The sequence below is a fragment of the Corvus cornix genome, chromosome 2 (assembly GCF_000738735.6).
Source record: "Corvus cornix cornix isolate S_Up_H32 chromosome 2, ASM73873v5, whole genome shotgun sequence".
Lineage (NCBI taxonomy): Eukaryota > Metazoa > Chordata > Aves > Passeriformes > Corvidae > Corvus > Corvus cornix.
The window spans coordinates 4,778,939-4,796,408 of NC_046333.1; positions in this window are offsets into that span (position 1 = coordinate 4,778,939).

Genomic DNA, 17,470 nt, shown 5'->3' on the forward strand with positions numbered 1-17,470 from the left:
AATTAGGGGATGTCACTGGGGCACAGCATGTGCCCCTCGAGAAGCACAAGCTGAGAAAACAGATTTACTCTTTATCTTCCAAATCTCTTTAATTTCTGAGGTGTTCAACTTTGATCCTCTGGAGGTTAACAGGACAATATGTGGCATCCTGGCTGCTCCATGGGGCCAGCCTGACTGCAGAGGACGGGGCTGTGAGGAATGCAAGCTGTCTGCATGCCACTCGGTCCCTGGGTGGATTCAGCACTAATTCCAATTTGCCTCTCCCACCTCCTTGGAATAAATTCCTTCCCAGTTGAACTGCACTGCATCCAGCAGCTCAGAGAGCAGGGAGGTGACAGCCTGAGCAGGCTTGGTCCCAGCTGGGCAGGCACAACTCCACAGTCGGCCTTTTCCTGGAAAATGAGGGAAATTTAACTTTGTCTGCACAGCATGGGGTCTCAACCTACTTTTCACACAACAGGGAGAAATCCCAGTGCATTGAGTAACACCAAAAAGAAATTGTCTTGCAGGAACAGCCTGGAGCCTTGAGGTGCCCCATCCCTCTGCTTGCAGCAGGTCCATCCCAGAGCAGCTCAGGGAACAGCAGGAGAGCCATTTGCATGGGCAGCAATTCAGAATTAAATATCTACATCCAGCCACATCTTGTCCAGGCACCTATGTACAGCATCCCTGCTGTGAGAGAAGGGTGTTCACCTTTTGTATAATCTTCACCATGCCAGAAGGAAAGCACCTTTTTGGCTGTACAGGTGCCACAAATATTTCTGCAAAGCCCTGTGGTTCTTAGCAAGTCAGTGTAAGGTTTAAACTCATTAGGAGCTGGCTTTTTTTCTGCTTCAAAACCATAAGGGGCTGAAGGATGAAACCCATTGCCTTTGTTTGCACAGTACTGGAGGTTCTGCCATCCTTGTGTCTGGATCCTTCTGCACCAGGAAGCTGGTGCTGACACTGAGCAATGCAGATGTGAGGTGTGGATTTTAAGTGGATTTAAGCGCTTAAATAACTTTAAGCAACAGGGATGGGCAGATTTGCGGGTTATCACCCAGGAAGTCCACAGAAATTCAAGGAAGGGAGCCCAGTTATCTAAAGATGCATGACAGGTCTCAGGCAAACTTTTCCTCAACAATGACAAGACTGGCAAATTCTGTGGAGCTGAGTGCTGTGGGGATCAATTTTGGATGCCTTGGCCATCCTATGTCCTTCTCTAATAGTTCCTTCTCCAGGGAAGCCCATTCTTCTGAAGTGTAGCATAGGGCTTTGAGATTAAAAAGAGAAATGTCTTTCTTGTATTAGGCATTGTGGTTGCTAGAAATTGAAATAAAATTGGCCCTGCACATTTCAGAAATTCAGAGATTTGGCTTTGCAACCCTCAAAGGCCCACAAATTTAGTTTGATCTGGATGTTTTTATGTATGTAATGGTGTGGGTGACATCTGGACGGAAGTACTATGCCAGAGTTTTGTGTTTCAGGTCTATTCCTCAGCAGCAGTACCAGGGTAAAGTGGAAAGTTTTGTGGTGGAAATTCTGAGTATGTTGGTAGACACCCTCTTTGTGACCTTCTGCAAGCCACTTTATCCCTCTGCAAAGGTTCTCCCCAATAAAACAAGGGGGAAAAAACCCTTTTCCTGCACCAGGAACAGCTTGTGAAGATGCTGTCAGGATGTGAGAGGTTTGGAGACCACCGAGATGGGGAATGGTCCAAGGGTCAAGGTCCACTTGCTGTGACTGAGGTGGAGCTGCAAAGGCTGAGGCAGCCATGAAGCTGTTGTGGTCCTGGCTGGAGACAAAACTGAGACAGAAAACCTCAATATTGTGACAATTTCTGTATTGATCCTCCTGTTTGTCTCCCTGAAGTGCAGCAGCAGAATTGTGGTTAAGCGCCGTATCCGGAGAGCTTTTGCGATAGTGAGTGAGCAGCGATCTCCAGAGATAAGGGGCAAGGAAAACACTCTGCTCTCTGAACTGCCTCTGCAGACAACTATTCTCTGCCTCATAAGCTATTAATTACCAGATGTTAGAATTTATTTATTTTTCCTGAAAAGAATTCTCACAGCATGGAGTCTTTAGAAAGGAAGGAAGGAAGGAAGGAAGGAAGGAAGGAAGGAAGGAAGGAAGGAAGGAAGGAAGGAAGGAAGGAAGGAAGGAAAGAAAGAAAGAAAGAAAGAAAGAAAGAAAGAAAGAAAGAAAAGAAAGAAAGAAAGAAAGACTACTCATTTAAAAATTCCTCTTCTCCCTCCAGTTTTTTAAATGCTGCTGGGTTGCTGAGCTGTGAAATACGATGTCTTTTTAAGAGTTCCAAGATTTTTGCCCAGGAGGAAGAAAATACTGTTCAGGTTTGTCTCTTGAGGATTTAATGATCACATCGTAAATTTCTCTGGAGAAATGAAATAGCAGTCAGTGGGTAATATCCCATCTAATGCTGTTTCCCCCTCTTTTCTTCCTCAAAGGCCCAGCCTCTCTCTTCAGGCCTCTGGGATTTTCTGCATAATGGGAGGATGCAGAGACACAGGGTGATGTGCCCTTCACAAACCAATTTGACACACTCAAATGTTGTTCCTGCTCCAGCTTAAATCTTCCTGCTTGATTTAAACCCCTCTGTGCCCTAAAAACAACTCTGTTCAGTGCTCTCAAAAGCCAGAGCAACTAAAATAAGGGAATTTTTCTATATAGGTGGTGTATGGTAGTCCAAACATCTGTGTTCCTGCATCCCAGCACGTTTCAGAGGGATTCATCTTTTACTGGAAGAACTCAGATACCAGAGCATATTGATTTCCATTTTCTTCATCATCTCTGCAAGGCATGTGAAGCCAGCCTAACTCTTTGCTCAGAAAAGCCTACATGGGAACCTGTGAAAGGATGAGACAAGGGGGCAAAAAGCTGTTATTTTTTAAACATCAGCCACCAGCCATGGAATCAAAGACTCATAGAATATCCTGAGCTGGAAGGAACCCACAAGGATCATTGAGTCCAGTTCCTGGCCCTGCACAGGAAAACCCATCGTCTGAGATCAGCTGCTCAGCTTCATTCCTGGACACAGGCAGAGCAACAACCATCCTTTTTGGATGCTGTGTTTTTTCCCAGAGGCATGTGTGGAACAAAGAGAAAGTCCATCTTCAAGTGGGGGTAGAAACACTCGTCAGCCTATGGCCAAAATCAGTGTATTAGTGTTGTCCTGCACACTTTCTCCACCTAAACCCTTCTTACCCTCTCTGGGGTAAGAGCTCCTAGTTCTGGTGTTGGCTTTTCTGAGAGCCATGTGTCTTTACCTGCACCCAGTTTTCATCATAAATACTGCAAGATAAGGAGGAAGGATTTATTATTTGCAAAATCATTGGTACCCTTGGGCTGAGATCTCTCCCAGACTCAGGATTTATGCATTTTACTATTTCCTAACCACCAGCAGCATGTGACTCTCAGCCCTTTGTTTCCCAGGCACCCTCAATGAAAAAAAGCACAAGACTCTGTTATTATCTGGTTCTTGCTTTGCAGCACAAATCAGGTTTCAAGGGAAGCCAAGCCATGTCCTGCTTCACGCGACAGAGTTTTTAAGTCACATCTTACCCTATTTGCTCATCTTTTTCCTGGACAGGGTTTATTTCCATGTGTGAACAGGCTGACCTGGCTAGTCACAGCAGCTGCATTAGAAAACACCATGGAGAAAGTGAAAATGGCATGAATGTTTGAAACCCTGCCCTGAGACGGATGGAATCCCCTCTTACCCAGATCACCAGTTCTGGTGTGTGGTTTGGGGGAGGAAAATGGCTGGATCTAAAGTAGGGGGGACCCCTGCCCCCTCCTCACACCCACATGGCACTGCAGTTTAGTTTGCAAGGCAGCTGATGAGGGGGTTTTGTATCTTTGGGCAAATCTCTTCTTTGTTCTCCAGGTCTCCTGCTGCCTTGATAGTCACAAATGCCCCAGGTTGTGGGCACAGGCAGGAGATGTGGTGGGTTCCTACTCCAGCCTTCTCACTGCCTGATGGTGCTTAGGGCAGGTCTTCCCTCCTTCAGCCCTTGGGGATTTGGTTTCCTTCTCCTTCCCGTGAGTCAACGTGCCCGGTCACAAAATAAATATTGTACAATATTCCTTTGGAAAACACAGGGCATCAGTGCTGTATCCCAGTCTTACTCTCCTGAATAGCCCATTTCTGCACAAGGGTACACAGACCTTGAAGGACCTGTTGAATGTCAGAATGGGTCACCAAGCCTTGGATGTTGTCTCCTGACCACTGGCTCTGACCACACCTTAACACAGAAAAACAAAAGACAGTTTACATCGCACCTGGAGGTGGGCCTAAGCCACAAATTCAAATATGAATGAAGACAGAAGGCATTTGTCTCCAGGGTTTTGGTTCTAGTCCTTAAATAAAGCAATTCAATTTACAGCGTGCCTGGCCCAGAGGAGCTAGTAAGAGGGAATGGAAATCCTCTACCAGGAGTTACGGGTTTCATATGGAAATCTGTGGAGGAGTGTCCTACAGCCTCTGCTCTGAAGACATTGGGACAAATCATCAGCAGGAAGACTTGTCATTTAAACCACTGCTGCAACACACTTTCACTTGACATTGGCACACAGTGTCTCCATACACCTGCATAACTGTTTTATAAAATGCTAGGCTTGACGGGATGCAATCCCAAAGGATAAATTAATAATAAGCCACATATACAGACGCAATACTCAGAATTGCATAACAGTTCCAGAGACGAACAACCCATATCAAGTTGGGAAAAACTACTCTGTTTCTGGTCCTCTGTCAATGGGCACATTCCTACTTTGTGCTGCCAATATTTGCTGGATTTAGTGTGGCAGGGATCGGATGTGACTCACGGTAAAACAGGCAAATCCTGCCCAAACTAGAAGCATCCCATTTCGTGTGTTGAAAAGGCACCAAATTAGCTATTTCCTCAACATTTGCATAATTTTTTTTGCATGAAACGTGCTTCAGGGTATATTCGCTCTCTCAATCTTCTAATTTATTAATCTTCATGGCATAGGCATAATTATTTTCATGGTGCTGACATGGTTTCTACATGCAATAAGCATCACCACGTCTAAACAATTATATCACCTTCTTCTCTTGCTTCCTCTGTAGCCTCCCAGTGCCAGTACTCTCCTTCTCTTGGCAAAGCCTGCTTTCCTCCTTTCTGCTCCCAACCCACCTGAAAGGAAAGGGATTAAGATGGAGACAGTTGTACTGGCTGCAAGTCTGGCTGTGTGGTGAGGAGAGACGGGATGGCTGCGAGGTTACCACAAAGTGGAGGCTCCTTCCAGCCAGGGCTTCTACATGGCACCCTCCAGACACAAGGGTGGAAAGGCAGCAACAACCAAAGGCAGCTTCAGTCTCCCTTGTCAGGGCAAGGAAGGAGATTGTAGGAGGCCTGGAGAGAGACAAAGCTTTACCCAAGGGATTCAGACTCAGTCAGGGCCTATCTGCAAAGGGGTTTTTAGGCATTGCCAGTAGAAAAAGCCCCACACCCCCATGGCCTCACACTGTGCACGTTTTCCTGAATGCGCCCTGTAGCCTTCTTTCTTCAGGTGTCCCTGGCTGAGGTGCTTGGAGGTGAAATGACCTCCTCAGGAACTAGCTGAGGAGCAGCAACACAGGATGAGGTCCCCTCACTGTTTGCACCCAACTGACTACATGGATGGGTCCTCCTCCTTCTGCTGGACTGGCCTTTCAGCCTTGATACCACAATGTTGTCAGGGTCTCCAGATGGTCTTTATCAACAAACTTCAGCCCTGTTCTTAATCGATTTCATGACATTTTCTGTCCTGGGGCAGAGCCATGGGTTTGACTCGAGGTGGGTGTCAGGTTCCCTGTGTTTCTCCAGCATTTGGGGATGAGCCTTGTTTGAACATTTCAACCTATGTTGAGGAGAAGCCAGCCCATGCCTGCTGGCAAGCAGATTGTTTCAGAGCCCTGTTTTATGAATGTCTCCTTCTTGGACCTGCTGGACAAAGGAAAACAGGAGACCAAGCTCACTTGTGCTACTTGTTCTTGGTCCCAAATAGAAATCAGACCGAGAAACGAATGCACGGTAGTGTCTGTGCCTGGACCACCCCAAAATCACACACTTTGAGTAACCTCAGTGGTAAAGAGCTCTCTTTACCACTGAGAAAAAAAATAAATTCACATATTGGCTAAAAGCCGAGTCGCAGTGTTGGCAGCCGGTTGCTGCTGATGCCAAACGAGCCGGTTTACTGGCTGGCAATAACCAGCTGCATTCCCATCCAGAAAGCCAAACTTGCACCCAAGAATCAGAGCAGGCATGCAGGCAGCAAAACAGGGGACTGTGATCCCACTTACAGCACAGCATACCCAAGTTATTCTAGTGGATTTCTTCCAAGCTCCTGCCAATAAAACTAAAATCATAATCTGGCTTCTAGTCATTGCTTGGTTCCAGGGCCACGGAAATATTTTCTGCTTGCTGCTGGGTGAGTTCTCCTCACCATGCCTGTCATGGGGAATTTTTTTGCCCCTCACAGCAGTGCTCAGGAGAAGATTGCAGACATAAAGGAAAAAAAGAATCAGAGCCGTTACAAAAAAAAGCCGGCTCTTCTCTGTGATTGTTATCGCAGGCAGACAGCAAACCCACACAGCTGGGTGCTGGTGTCTGCCCAGCCCAGGAAGAGGAGGAAAGGGCTGCTCTGGGTGTGGTGCCTACCTGTGCTGGCTGTCAGGGGAGTGTGGCAGCTAGGGCAGGAGAGCGTGGGCTGCAGCAGGGCCTGGCAAGCGGCAACCCCCAGAGAGTTCCTGCGGTGGCTGCTAACACAGCTCTCAGCCAGTCCTGCACAATCCTGTGCCAGCTGGATGAAGCCATCCTTGGGACACAGGGGATGGAGCTGCGGTGTTGAGGCTGCTCAGTGGGATGGACAGAGGGAGGTATGTGGTCCTTGCCCAGCGTGCAAAACTCTGCTGAACATGTGGACATTTCTCTTCAGGAAGAGAGCAAATACGGCCTCAAGTTGCACCAGGGGAGGTTCAAGCTGAACATCAGGAAGAATTTCTTCACTGAAAGGGTTGTCAAGTGTTTGAACAGGCTGCCTGAGGAAGTGGTGGATTCAACACCCCTGGAAGTGTTCGAGAAATGAATGGACGTGGCACTTGGTGCTATGGTTTAGTTTGGCCAAAGCTTTGACTCGATGATCTCAGAGGTCTTTTCCAGCATTAATGATTCTCTGATTCTGCAGTGTTTGGGTGCAGCACCTTCATCCCTTGAACTGTTCTTCCTATCATCTCTCACCCAGTTCTCACAGTGCCAAGGCTGGAGCTTTAGTGCATGTAAAACCTGCCCTGGCGGTTTTCCATCAGCATTCAGTGCTGGCCATGCTCAAAGCACACCAAGGCTGGCTGTCACTGACGCCGAGGGATCCAAGCCCCTCTTCCTGCCTCTCTGAGCTGGAGGGGTCAGTCTCAGACCCAATGCAGACTCCAGGAATAAAGCTGGCTCTGCTTTACCTTGAGGCAGGCTGTTCCCTCTCCTCCTGGGACCTGACAACCTCGTTAGTGGCAACTGTCCCCATTGTCATTGGTGCCAGGCAAATCCGCCCTTGGGCATCATTTGGGCAAGTGGCGCCAGGGCCACCTACTCCAGAGGCTTTCTCCTGCTAATTTTGCTGGCACAGTGTGTACTGGGACAGGTCAGGTAGCTGTAGGGCTGTCCCCAAAGCCTGTCTAAGTGCAGTGGCTTGCACCTGGGTTGGGATTCTTGACAGGGAAATGAGTTTCCATGACATTAGCCAACAAACTTGGAGCAAACTGCATCACCTCGTGCTACACATCTTCCACCTCAGGCTGAAGGAAACCTCTGAGGAAAAATGCAGAGGAGGACATAGAGTGATAGCCAACTCTGCAAGGTCCTGCTCTAGAGAGGGATGAGAAATAATCCTATGTGTGACCCCCTCAGTGCCCCCAGTGCTCGCTGTCCCTGAGCGACTTTGCTGAGACAGGAACCGAGGGTCCTTCTGCTGCAGCAGCAGCTCAACACGATTTGCAGAGCAGGGAAGCAGTTGCGAAAGAGTTTGGGAAGAATAAAAACCCAGTTGGAAATTTCACTACCAATATTTATGATGCAGAGCCAAAGGCTCTCATCAAGATTTGGTAAGACAAAGTCCTGTAGCCTCCCTCATGAGAGCGCAGGGGACCTCAGCTGGTTTCTCTCCCAAGGCGTGACGCCAGGCATCTTGCACGATTCCCCGTTTCCACGTGTCTTTGCGCATGTTTGCAGACTTTTGAGAGTTGCAAAATTTCCCCTTCCACCGTCATCCGAGAAGGGTGGACACTAGCGCTGTTCCCAGCCCCACGGTCAAATTGCTCAGCCTTTGAAGATATTTCCTTGGAGTCCTTGAGCCTGAGTTTCTTGGCTTCTTTGAAGTTTCCCCTTGATGTTAGTGCATCTCTGGGTGACTCAGTTCCCTCCCTCTCCGAGTGAGATCAGATCTTGTTTGCCAGCTTTGTCTTATGCCCCCTTGCTCAGATAACTCCCTGATATGTGGTCTCAAGCCACAGAGTCCAAGACCTCTGAATTTATGGGGGACTCTGGATATATTTCTCGTGGTAGCACATTCCCCCAGTACAGGGGTCTTTGAAGCATCCCTGCTTTCTGGAGGTGAAATCCTACAGCCCAGCTTCATCGGTCCCAGGACCCCCACCAAACATGAAAAGCCTCATTTGCTCCCAGTTTTGCTGTGTGGGACTGAAATGAGGATGAGAGAGTCAAAACACCTTTCCTAGAGTCATAACAAAAATCCCTCTCACCTTCTTTTTATTCCTCCTTCAGGAATGACTCCTTTGCTCACAACTTTCCTGGGGAACTTTTCCATCTGCAGTTGTCTCCGGAGGGCTGTCATGGTCACCTTCAACAGCAGGAATCAGCCTTGAGCTCTTCATGCTGCCCAAGGCTGGCATGAGATGCACGTTGGGTTTTGATGTCCATCGTGCAGTCACAATGAGCATGCAGAGCTCACTGCCACACAGAGCCAGGCTTAAGGGGAGTTGCCCTTATCTGACATCCATTGATTTAGGCCTTTAATCTGGGAAGGAATTTGCTGCAGGTCACAGGAAACCAGTGGATAATTCTGCAATTGTCAGTTGTGTCCCAGTCCTGCAGCATCAACCTCTCGGGCAGGTTTTTCACCAATGCAGATATCTGTGTGCTTCTGGAGGAGGAAAGCAGTCCCTTAGCTCAGTTCCCTTACACCCACTGACCCCTGAAACCTGGAATCTTTTTTGGAAAAAGCAAGGATTTAAATGCTAAAAGCCAGAGGGCAGAAAGCAGAGCCAATCCTTAGGTCTGCTGGCACTGCTGGAATCAAGTGCCATGGAGTGAGAAGGATGAGATGGGGAAACCCAAGATAAACAGACTCATGTTAGTGCTGTTATCCCAAGCCAGCAGTAACTCTGCTCCCACATGAGAGTAGCCCCCGCTCCCCCAAGCTGGGGAGCTGGATGGCTTGTGGAGCTACAACAAAGGATTCAAACATGTTTCCTCTTGGAACAGGATGAAGTGAACCATCTGCAACCCCATCCAGTGGGCAGGTTGTCTTCCCCCCTCTCCCTGCCTCCCTCCAGAGCAGCAGCTCTGCTTCTCATCCACATCCACCCTCCCCTTTGAAAGCCAAGCTTCCTGCTCTGGGCTATTTCTGACCTCCAGAGCCAAGCTGCCAAGCACCCAAGGATGAGCTGGCCAAGGTGGGTTGCTGGTGCAGGACAGAGACCAGCAGGGACCCGGGGTGCTGGGGGCACTTTTCTCATTGAAACAAGGCAAGATCACAGAATCATAAAATGGTTTGGGTTGGAAGGGACCTTAAAGATCCAGCCCCCAAGATGCTTCCCTGGTCAGCCATGTCCAAGTTGACAAAGTTTCTCCCACCCCTGTCCCAAGGCAAACAAGGAATTGCCATTTTTTGGCCCTCATTTTCAACATTCTGGTGTTTCTGCATGTGCATTTATTCCCTCTTATTCACACGGATGTATAACCAGGCAGCAGCTGTAATGTAATACCAGAGTCCTGTATATAACTCTGAAAACACCACTGGAGCAGCCCTATTATCGTGAGACCAATCTGAGCAGGAAATATTATCATTACCAGGGGGCATTATTTTTTCCAATCACACTTCATATCAGTTGTCATCAAACCCTGTGTTTTATATAGTGTTACAATAGCCACAGTTGCCATGAATTGTCTCTGGATGGACTGTAAGTATTAAAAACAAAATAAGAAGCATATGTTGGAATGTCTGAAACTAGCAGACAAAACTCAAGGCTTTGACAATGTTAAGGGTTTTTTGGAAGGAGCCAGATTTTAGCAATAACATTCCACTTTTGTGAGTCTACCCACCAGCATCTAACCTGCCCTATAACATCTCACTCGAGTTTACAATTTCCTTCACCTCCCGTTCCTCTCTAATGTAAACTCTCTGGCTTCTCTCGAACGTGTGGCTTGGAAGTGGAATAGCTCCAGCCTCCCAGGTGCCAGCTGGAAAGCCTCCTTTGCAGTGGACAAGCAAGAAAAAATCTACAATCTAAGGAGAGTGCTCATCCATAGCTCTTTTTTTTCCCTCCCCTCCTGTTCTAGCTGTAGCAAAATGTCAGAGGCATGATGCACACATTCCTTTGAAGCCATTCCATCGCCTGATGATCCATTTTGCTTACGAAAGGAATGTGCGCTCGGTGCTGTGATTTTTGTTGGAAGGCCTCAGCAGCAATGGAATAACTGCAAGGAACACTGCCAGGTTTCCCCCCCTTCCCTGCGCATTCCAAAACATCCATCCAGCGAGCAATAAATAGCAAAAAAATATTAATTACCCAAAGGAAGAATTCTCTCCTGAACAAATATTGGCTTTGTGACAAGAAGGAGCTTGTGAAATGTGTGTTTGCCTACCAAGCCCACTCAGTCTATTTCTGATTCCCAAAGAACATAATGACCTGTGTGCCAGATTTTATTTGGGCTTGTTTTTATTTTTTTGCATGACCAGCAAGAACTGTGACAAACGTACAGAAAGGAAAACACTCTATTGTTGCTTTTGGTCTTACGGTGGTTTTTGTTCTGTGCTTTTAACTCTGCTTCACTTCTGGAGATGCACAGAAAAAAAAAAATCCAGTTATTCTTTTTTAACTTATTCACCAGTTCTCCCAGCTTTTCCTGAATTCATTTACTGCTTAAAAGTCTTCAGTAAACGAGCTTGAGAGAAATCAGTTTTGAGTTACTGTATACCACACACAAACACAGAAGGACATGCATACTTTTATATATATATATTTTTTTCATATATATATTTTTTTCACAGATATACAAGTAGGGACTTGCTTCTGGGGCCACATGGGTTAATTTAAAAAGTAGAAATATATAAAAGCCTCCAATCCACACTCCAAAACAAAAATGATGGTCTCCATCCTGGGCACAGTGTTGTGCAAAAGGGTCAGTCTTTGAAGAACTTGTTGCAAATGAAGGTGAATAACTGTTTTTGCATATGGTGGTGAGCACCACCCACCCTCATCCCTGCCTCCCAGCCTGCAGGAGCTCAGCTCTTGGAGCTACTGCAAAGCAGGAGCTGTGGTGAGCATGAGAGTGACTGAACTGGGTCAGAAAAAAGGTCCTGCCTGCCTAGAAGCCAGCCCAGCCAAGCAGAGATGCCATGGGATGGATGTAGGATGATGGATGCAGCCCCCACGGTCTCCTGCAGCCTCAGCCTCTCACAGCTCAAGGACTGCCAGAGCTGAATGTGGGGTTTCTGCGTTCAATAACTTTACCACCAACTTCACCCTTGAACCTGCAAACTGAGGAATTTCCTGTAGACTGGGAGGGATAGAGGAGAACTGGGAAAAGGGGATGTTTCTGTTCCCACTTTGGTTTCTTTCTGCCAGAGTGTAGGTCACCCTGCTGCAAAACTCCCATGGCATTTCCCCAGCAGGTCCCACAACCTTCACAGGTTATGTCCCTTTGTAACAGGCTCAAGTCTTTTGGTCTAACAGGAGCTAAAAAACCATGTTGGCATTTGCTCCTTGCCTGACTTGTTTTGGGGCTACTCTTTTGGGAAAACAAGCAAACAAACATAGAAAAAACATCACTTGGACAGGCACTTGGAGGAAACCAGGAGGGAGTTCAGGTCTGTGTAGCCCCAGGGCTTGGTTACCACAGTCCCAGGACATGGAATGCCAGCCCTCTCCTGCAGAACAGCACAGCAGTGACATTTGGAGTCTAAGTAAAATGATGGCAGCCTTCCTGAAAGCAAAGCCTTCTTCAAAACACTCGGAGGAGACCACCCAGAGAAGACATGCCTGGAGTTCCCCACAAGCAAATCTCTTACATCCTAAGCTATCCCTCATCTAAGTTGCCCAAGGCAGGACAAGATCCATTCATAGGTTGTGCCCTTCCCTGCTGCGGGGAGCCGGTTGTATTGTAAAGGCAGTCAGCAGTTAGGAGCAGTTACATAGAATTATTTATCCACATAGAGATCTTTTCATGAACAGAATAGTAAATCTTTTCATTCAACAATTTTTAGACAAAAGCTATTTGTTAATGTGACATTTTTCAGCTGCATCAGTGCAAACATCCATCCATTTAGTTTTTCACACACAGAAAACTTCTTTCTTGTTGTTTGCAAAAAAAAAGAGAGCGAGGGTGAATGAAAACGGAACGTATTTTTGTTGTTGCTGCTGTTGTTGTTTGGGGTCTGTTTTGCCGGAAAATAAAAAAAGGTCACAATAAGATGATGCTATGAGTCTTTAATTTAGGGGAAAGGTCATTTTTAACCATCTAAACTCACTTGATTCAATAAGTGTTGCCCAGATCCAGTGTCATGCGTTGCTAATCAGATTTCAGGAGATATTCAGCACAGCAGATCACGCTGCCATGTCTTACCAGCCAAACTAAACGTTGTGGTTCCACCATATCACAACAGGAACACTCTACACAAAATACTCTTGTAGTATCCTGAGCAGTGCTGCTGGTTTCTGGGGATGTGCAGAAAAGAGGAGCAAAAAGACAGGGAGACCAGGAAAGGGATTGCAAAGGTCAGCAGCATCCATTGGGATGCTTCGGGGCTGAGACCCACCCAGTTTTACCTCACCTTCCCCACCGTGGTGACTGTATAACAGGGGAGGGATGCCATCCTCTCTCCTTGTCTTGTTTGCTCTGAATTTGTGCTGTGGAGTTACAATTTCTGACCACTGTCTTTTTTCTTTCCCTCTGTGCTTGTCTACCCTTTCAACAGGATTCCTTTCCCCTCCACCAGTGGATGTGAGAGGGGATTACAAAGCAATTTAGCTGGGAAAAACTGCCAGGAAATGAAAAAACAATTTATTAAATTGTTTTCTGCACAAAAATCCAAATTCTGGCTTGAATTTCCAGAGCTGGAATACAACCCAGGGGATTATGTGCAGTTATCTCCAACCCTGGGCATTCATCTTTCTTCCTGGTGCGTTCCTCTGATCATCAGTGGGTTGTAGCAGAAGATAAATTTCTTTCAGTTTGAGGCTATTCCTTGGGCTTCTGTGGCGTTCCCACACAAAACTGTAATTGTCACAAACACCTTGAAATTTACTCTGCATAGAGAAATGAACTGATTTGATAAACAGCACTCATCGCACCAAAGTAAGCACAGACTTGATTTCTATCATGCAAAATCAGATGTGGTGCCAGAGTCAGAATAGCAAACAGGAGGTTTCATGGGAAAGGCTGCTTGTTTGCAGCAGGTAGGATGCCTTTGAATGTTTCAGGTGTGACTCATTCGACAGGAGCAGACACCCAAATTGCCCATCTGAGCAAGTCTCCCTGGTCTCCCTTTGCAGTCACTGGAGATCTCATGTGACTCCTCCACAAGTGCGCAGCTAAACCTGGCCTGATATCCTGTGCTCTCAGGCCTGACCATGGCAGTGTCCCTGCAGCTGGCAGAGGTGCTGGGCTGTAACACGTGACGAAGGTGAATGGGTTTTTTTCGTGTTGGAGCAAATTCTGGAGTTCTGGAGTGCTGGAGGGCATGTTAACAGCAGAAACGTTCAACCCAGACCTTGTCCCTCTGAAGGAACCAAGCTCTTGGTTCCGTGTCAGGTTTAACCCCGCCCAGATCTGTGTTCAGTGTGAGATTTCTCATTTGATGCAATGTATTCATGAACACCTGGTGGTTTGTCACATTCCCACCTTAAGAAGTTGCACCCTCAGCTTGCTCGGGCTGTGTGCAAAGCCTTGAGTCTGCCAGGAAGATTTGGCCAAAATCTCATTATCCTTGGTCAAATCTTGAGTTGGCAGCTGGGTGTCCTTGAGTTAAGATATTCCCCTCCCTGATGCTGGTGTCCAGCTGAGTGGGAATCAGAGATTGTCTGCTCACCACACTTTGGGCACTAGGGGAAGGACAGACCTCCTAAATTACAGGAGCATGAAACCATACAATTGTTTAGGTTGGAAAAGACTTTTAAGATCATCAATTCCAGCAGTGCCAAGTCCACCCTGTCCCTCAGCACCACAGCTGTACATCTTTTATGTACCTTCGGGGATGGTGACTCCACCAGTGCCCTGGGCAGCTCCTTATGATACCTGACAACATTTTCAGTGAAGAATTTTTCCCTATAAGCAATCTAAACCTCCCCTGGTGCAACTTGAGGCCATTTGCTTCTTCTGTTAGACAACCATGGCCATGGGGAAGGTGAGGACGTGGAGCTAAGGCCAGATGGATCTCTACCAAAGGATTAATTTCTCTGCTCCACAAGCTTCAAAGGGAGTAACTTCCTGTCTTGCCAGCAGGAAACCATCTCTTTTTGGCCAAGGCAGTCCTGTGAACCTCTTGGAGTGGTCAGGAATTGCGAGGAGAAGCAGGTCTGGTTTAGCTGAAAGATAAGTCGCTGTTCCCCACTGGCCCCTGGAGCTGTCAATACCCTGACCACACCTGGGCATTTCTGACAAAAAAATCCAGTTTTCACCCAAGCATTGCTTTGAAATCCATGAAAATGCATCCACCACAATTTCCACCTCCTACTCTTCTCTTGTGGTGATTATCTGTATTTCAGTTGCACAAAGACCTCAGATGTGGCATGTATTTTCTCCTGCAAAGGCAGAAACACTGTCTTATCCCTGTGTCCTGCATCCTCTAACACAATGTGGTGTCACTACAACTGAAACTGAAATTTCTTGTAGCATCAGACTTTCTAAAATCCAATCTTGACCCAGCCTTGTATTCTGAATAGATCAGGGGTTTTTTTTTGCTGAGGTTTTTTTCAACAAAAGAAACCCCAACCCACTGAAAAATGTTAGAGGGAAATTGCAAATGTTATGCTTGTCTGAACAGGAGTCACTCTGGGAAACGCACTACAGACAGACTAATTTCTGAGAGATTCCCCCCACGTTCCCCCATCCTGTGTGTAACTCAGACAAGGAATGTTCTGGTTTAGCTTATTCCCATTTTCTAATGCACACACACTGCTTATCAGAGATGCACTAGTTAAGGTGGAGGAAATTGAGGTGAACTCTACCAGTTCAGGTCTTTATGCAATTTGAGATGGTCATTAGTCACATACCTTGGCATGCAGTGAATTAAGAGCTCTGACTTACAGAGTATCATCTCAGACCTTTTGTTTTGTATTTTGCTCTCCTTTGTGTGACTGAACACCCAAGAAGGTTGTTTTATTCATCTGACTCATAAAACTGATTACTTTATACAATTTAAAACAATAATATACATTTTAAAGATCTGTATGTCTTCTCTGGCTCTTTTAGCTAATTATGTGTGAAAAGTCCTTCCCGACTTGGTGGGAAAATGTTTCTCAGCTATTAATCAAGCCATTGATTTAGGAATTTTGCTCAGGGAAAGAACTTAGCCCTCACACAGGGAAAGGACCATAAATCTGAGAGAGGAAGAACTTCTGGGGCTCTGTTACTCATCCTCTTCCTGCCTGTGTGAATAGAGTGACTTTTGCAGACCAGATGCAGCAGTCAGCACTGCAAGAGTGGCAGGGAATTCCCTGCTTCCCTCTCGGCGTGAAGGAGGCACAATTTGAACATGTGTGGCTGCAGCCAAGGAGGAAAAGGCAGAAAACAAGGTAAAAATCACCCCTGGGCTCTGCAGTTGTGCTGACACACACTCACTGATGGACAACAGAAAATGCTGCTGTTCAAAAAAAATCCTGGGCTGGAAGGGACCCACAAGGATCATCGAGTCCAGCTCCTGGCCCTGCACAGGACACCTCCAAGAGTCACACCATGTGCCTGAGAGCATTTACCAAATAATTCTTGAGTTCTGTCAGGCTTGGTGCTGTGACCACTGCCCTGGGGAGCCTGTTCCAGTGCCCAGCCACCCTCTGAGTGAAGAACCTTTCCCTAATAAAGTGTTGGGACACCCAGACTTGTCCCACACATGATTCTAAACGCTGCACAATGAGATGCCACCACATTTCCCTTTGCAACACACCTGGACCCACACCATCTCCCTAATCCCAAGGCTTCACAGACCACCTCCTCCTCTTCCACCCCCTCACCCCACCCTGGCCAGTGCTTTCACCGAGGCTGAGGTGCCCCTGGGGGCAAAAACTCAACAGAAAAGCTTGGTAACTGCAAAAAGGAGCAGCCAGGGGTTGTGGGGAAGGACCTGAGTGCGTGCCTTTATGGCTAAAAAGGGCTGTGAACAGCTGATCTGGGTGAGTTATCTCACTGTTAAACAAATCTTCCTGTTTGGGAAAACATTGCTCAAGAGCAAAAGGGCCAGAAATTGCTTTTAGAAGCTGATTTATTTTGTGTGGGCCTACACACTTTTTGCCTCTGTCCTAAGAAGCACAACTCCCACTGACTTACTAGAAATATTAAGAACTAGTGACTCAGTTTCTAAGAATAATTTTGGGTGTTTCTATTTATAGGTACCAGCCCTAAGCTCAAAAGCATTGGCAACACCCAATCCTCTATTTTTCCATCATGCTTTGATATCACACTGAAATAGCCTGGAAATCAACACTTTCCACTGTTCCTTGTTTCTGGATATCTGCACTTTCCAACCCAGATAGCTCACAGCACTTGATTGCTCAGGAAGGGACTTGAGCCATCAACTATTTTCAGGAAGTGCCTGAAGGCCCAGTTTACAATAGAAGTGGAGATGCTGGTGGACAGATGCAAAGTCATCCTTCTGTGGTGGATTAAAGATATTAAAGAACGTTTCTGAGGGGCAGCTGGTGGGCTGGAAGTGTCACCGGTGGAAAGGGTGTGAGTAAAGGAAGTTCTGTTGTGGGGCTGAGGATGGAGAAGCAGAGGATGGAGAAGGAAAGGATGGAGGCACAAGGCAGGGCATGGAGAGGTAGAGGTTGGAAAGGCAGGGCATGGACAGGCAACCTTGAAATTATTTCAACTTATGGCAACCAAAGTACCCTCAAAAATGTCCCCAAAGATGAATAATCGCTCCAATCACTTTTGACTGTGCTTTTCAAATGTAACCCATGATTTTTAGGGGACAGACAGAATCACGGAATCACTAAGGTTGGAAAAGCTCGCTGAGA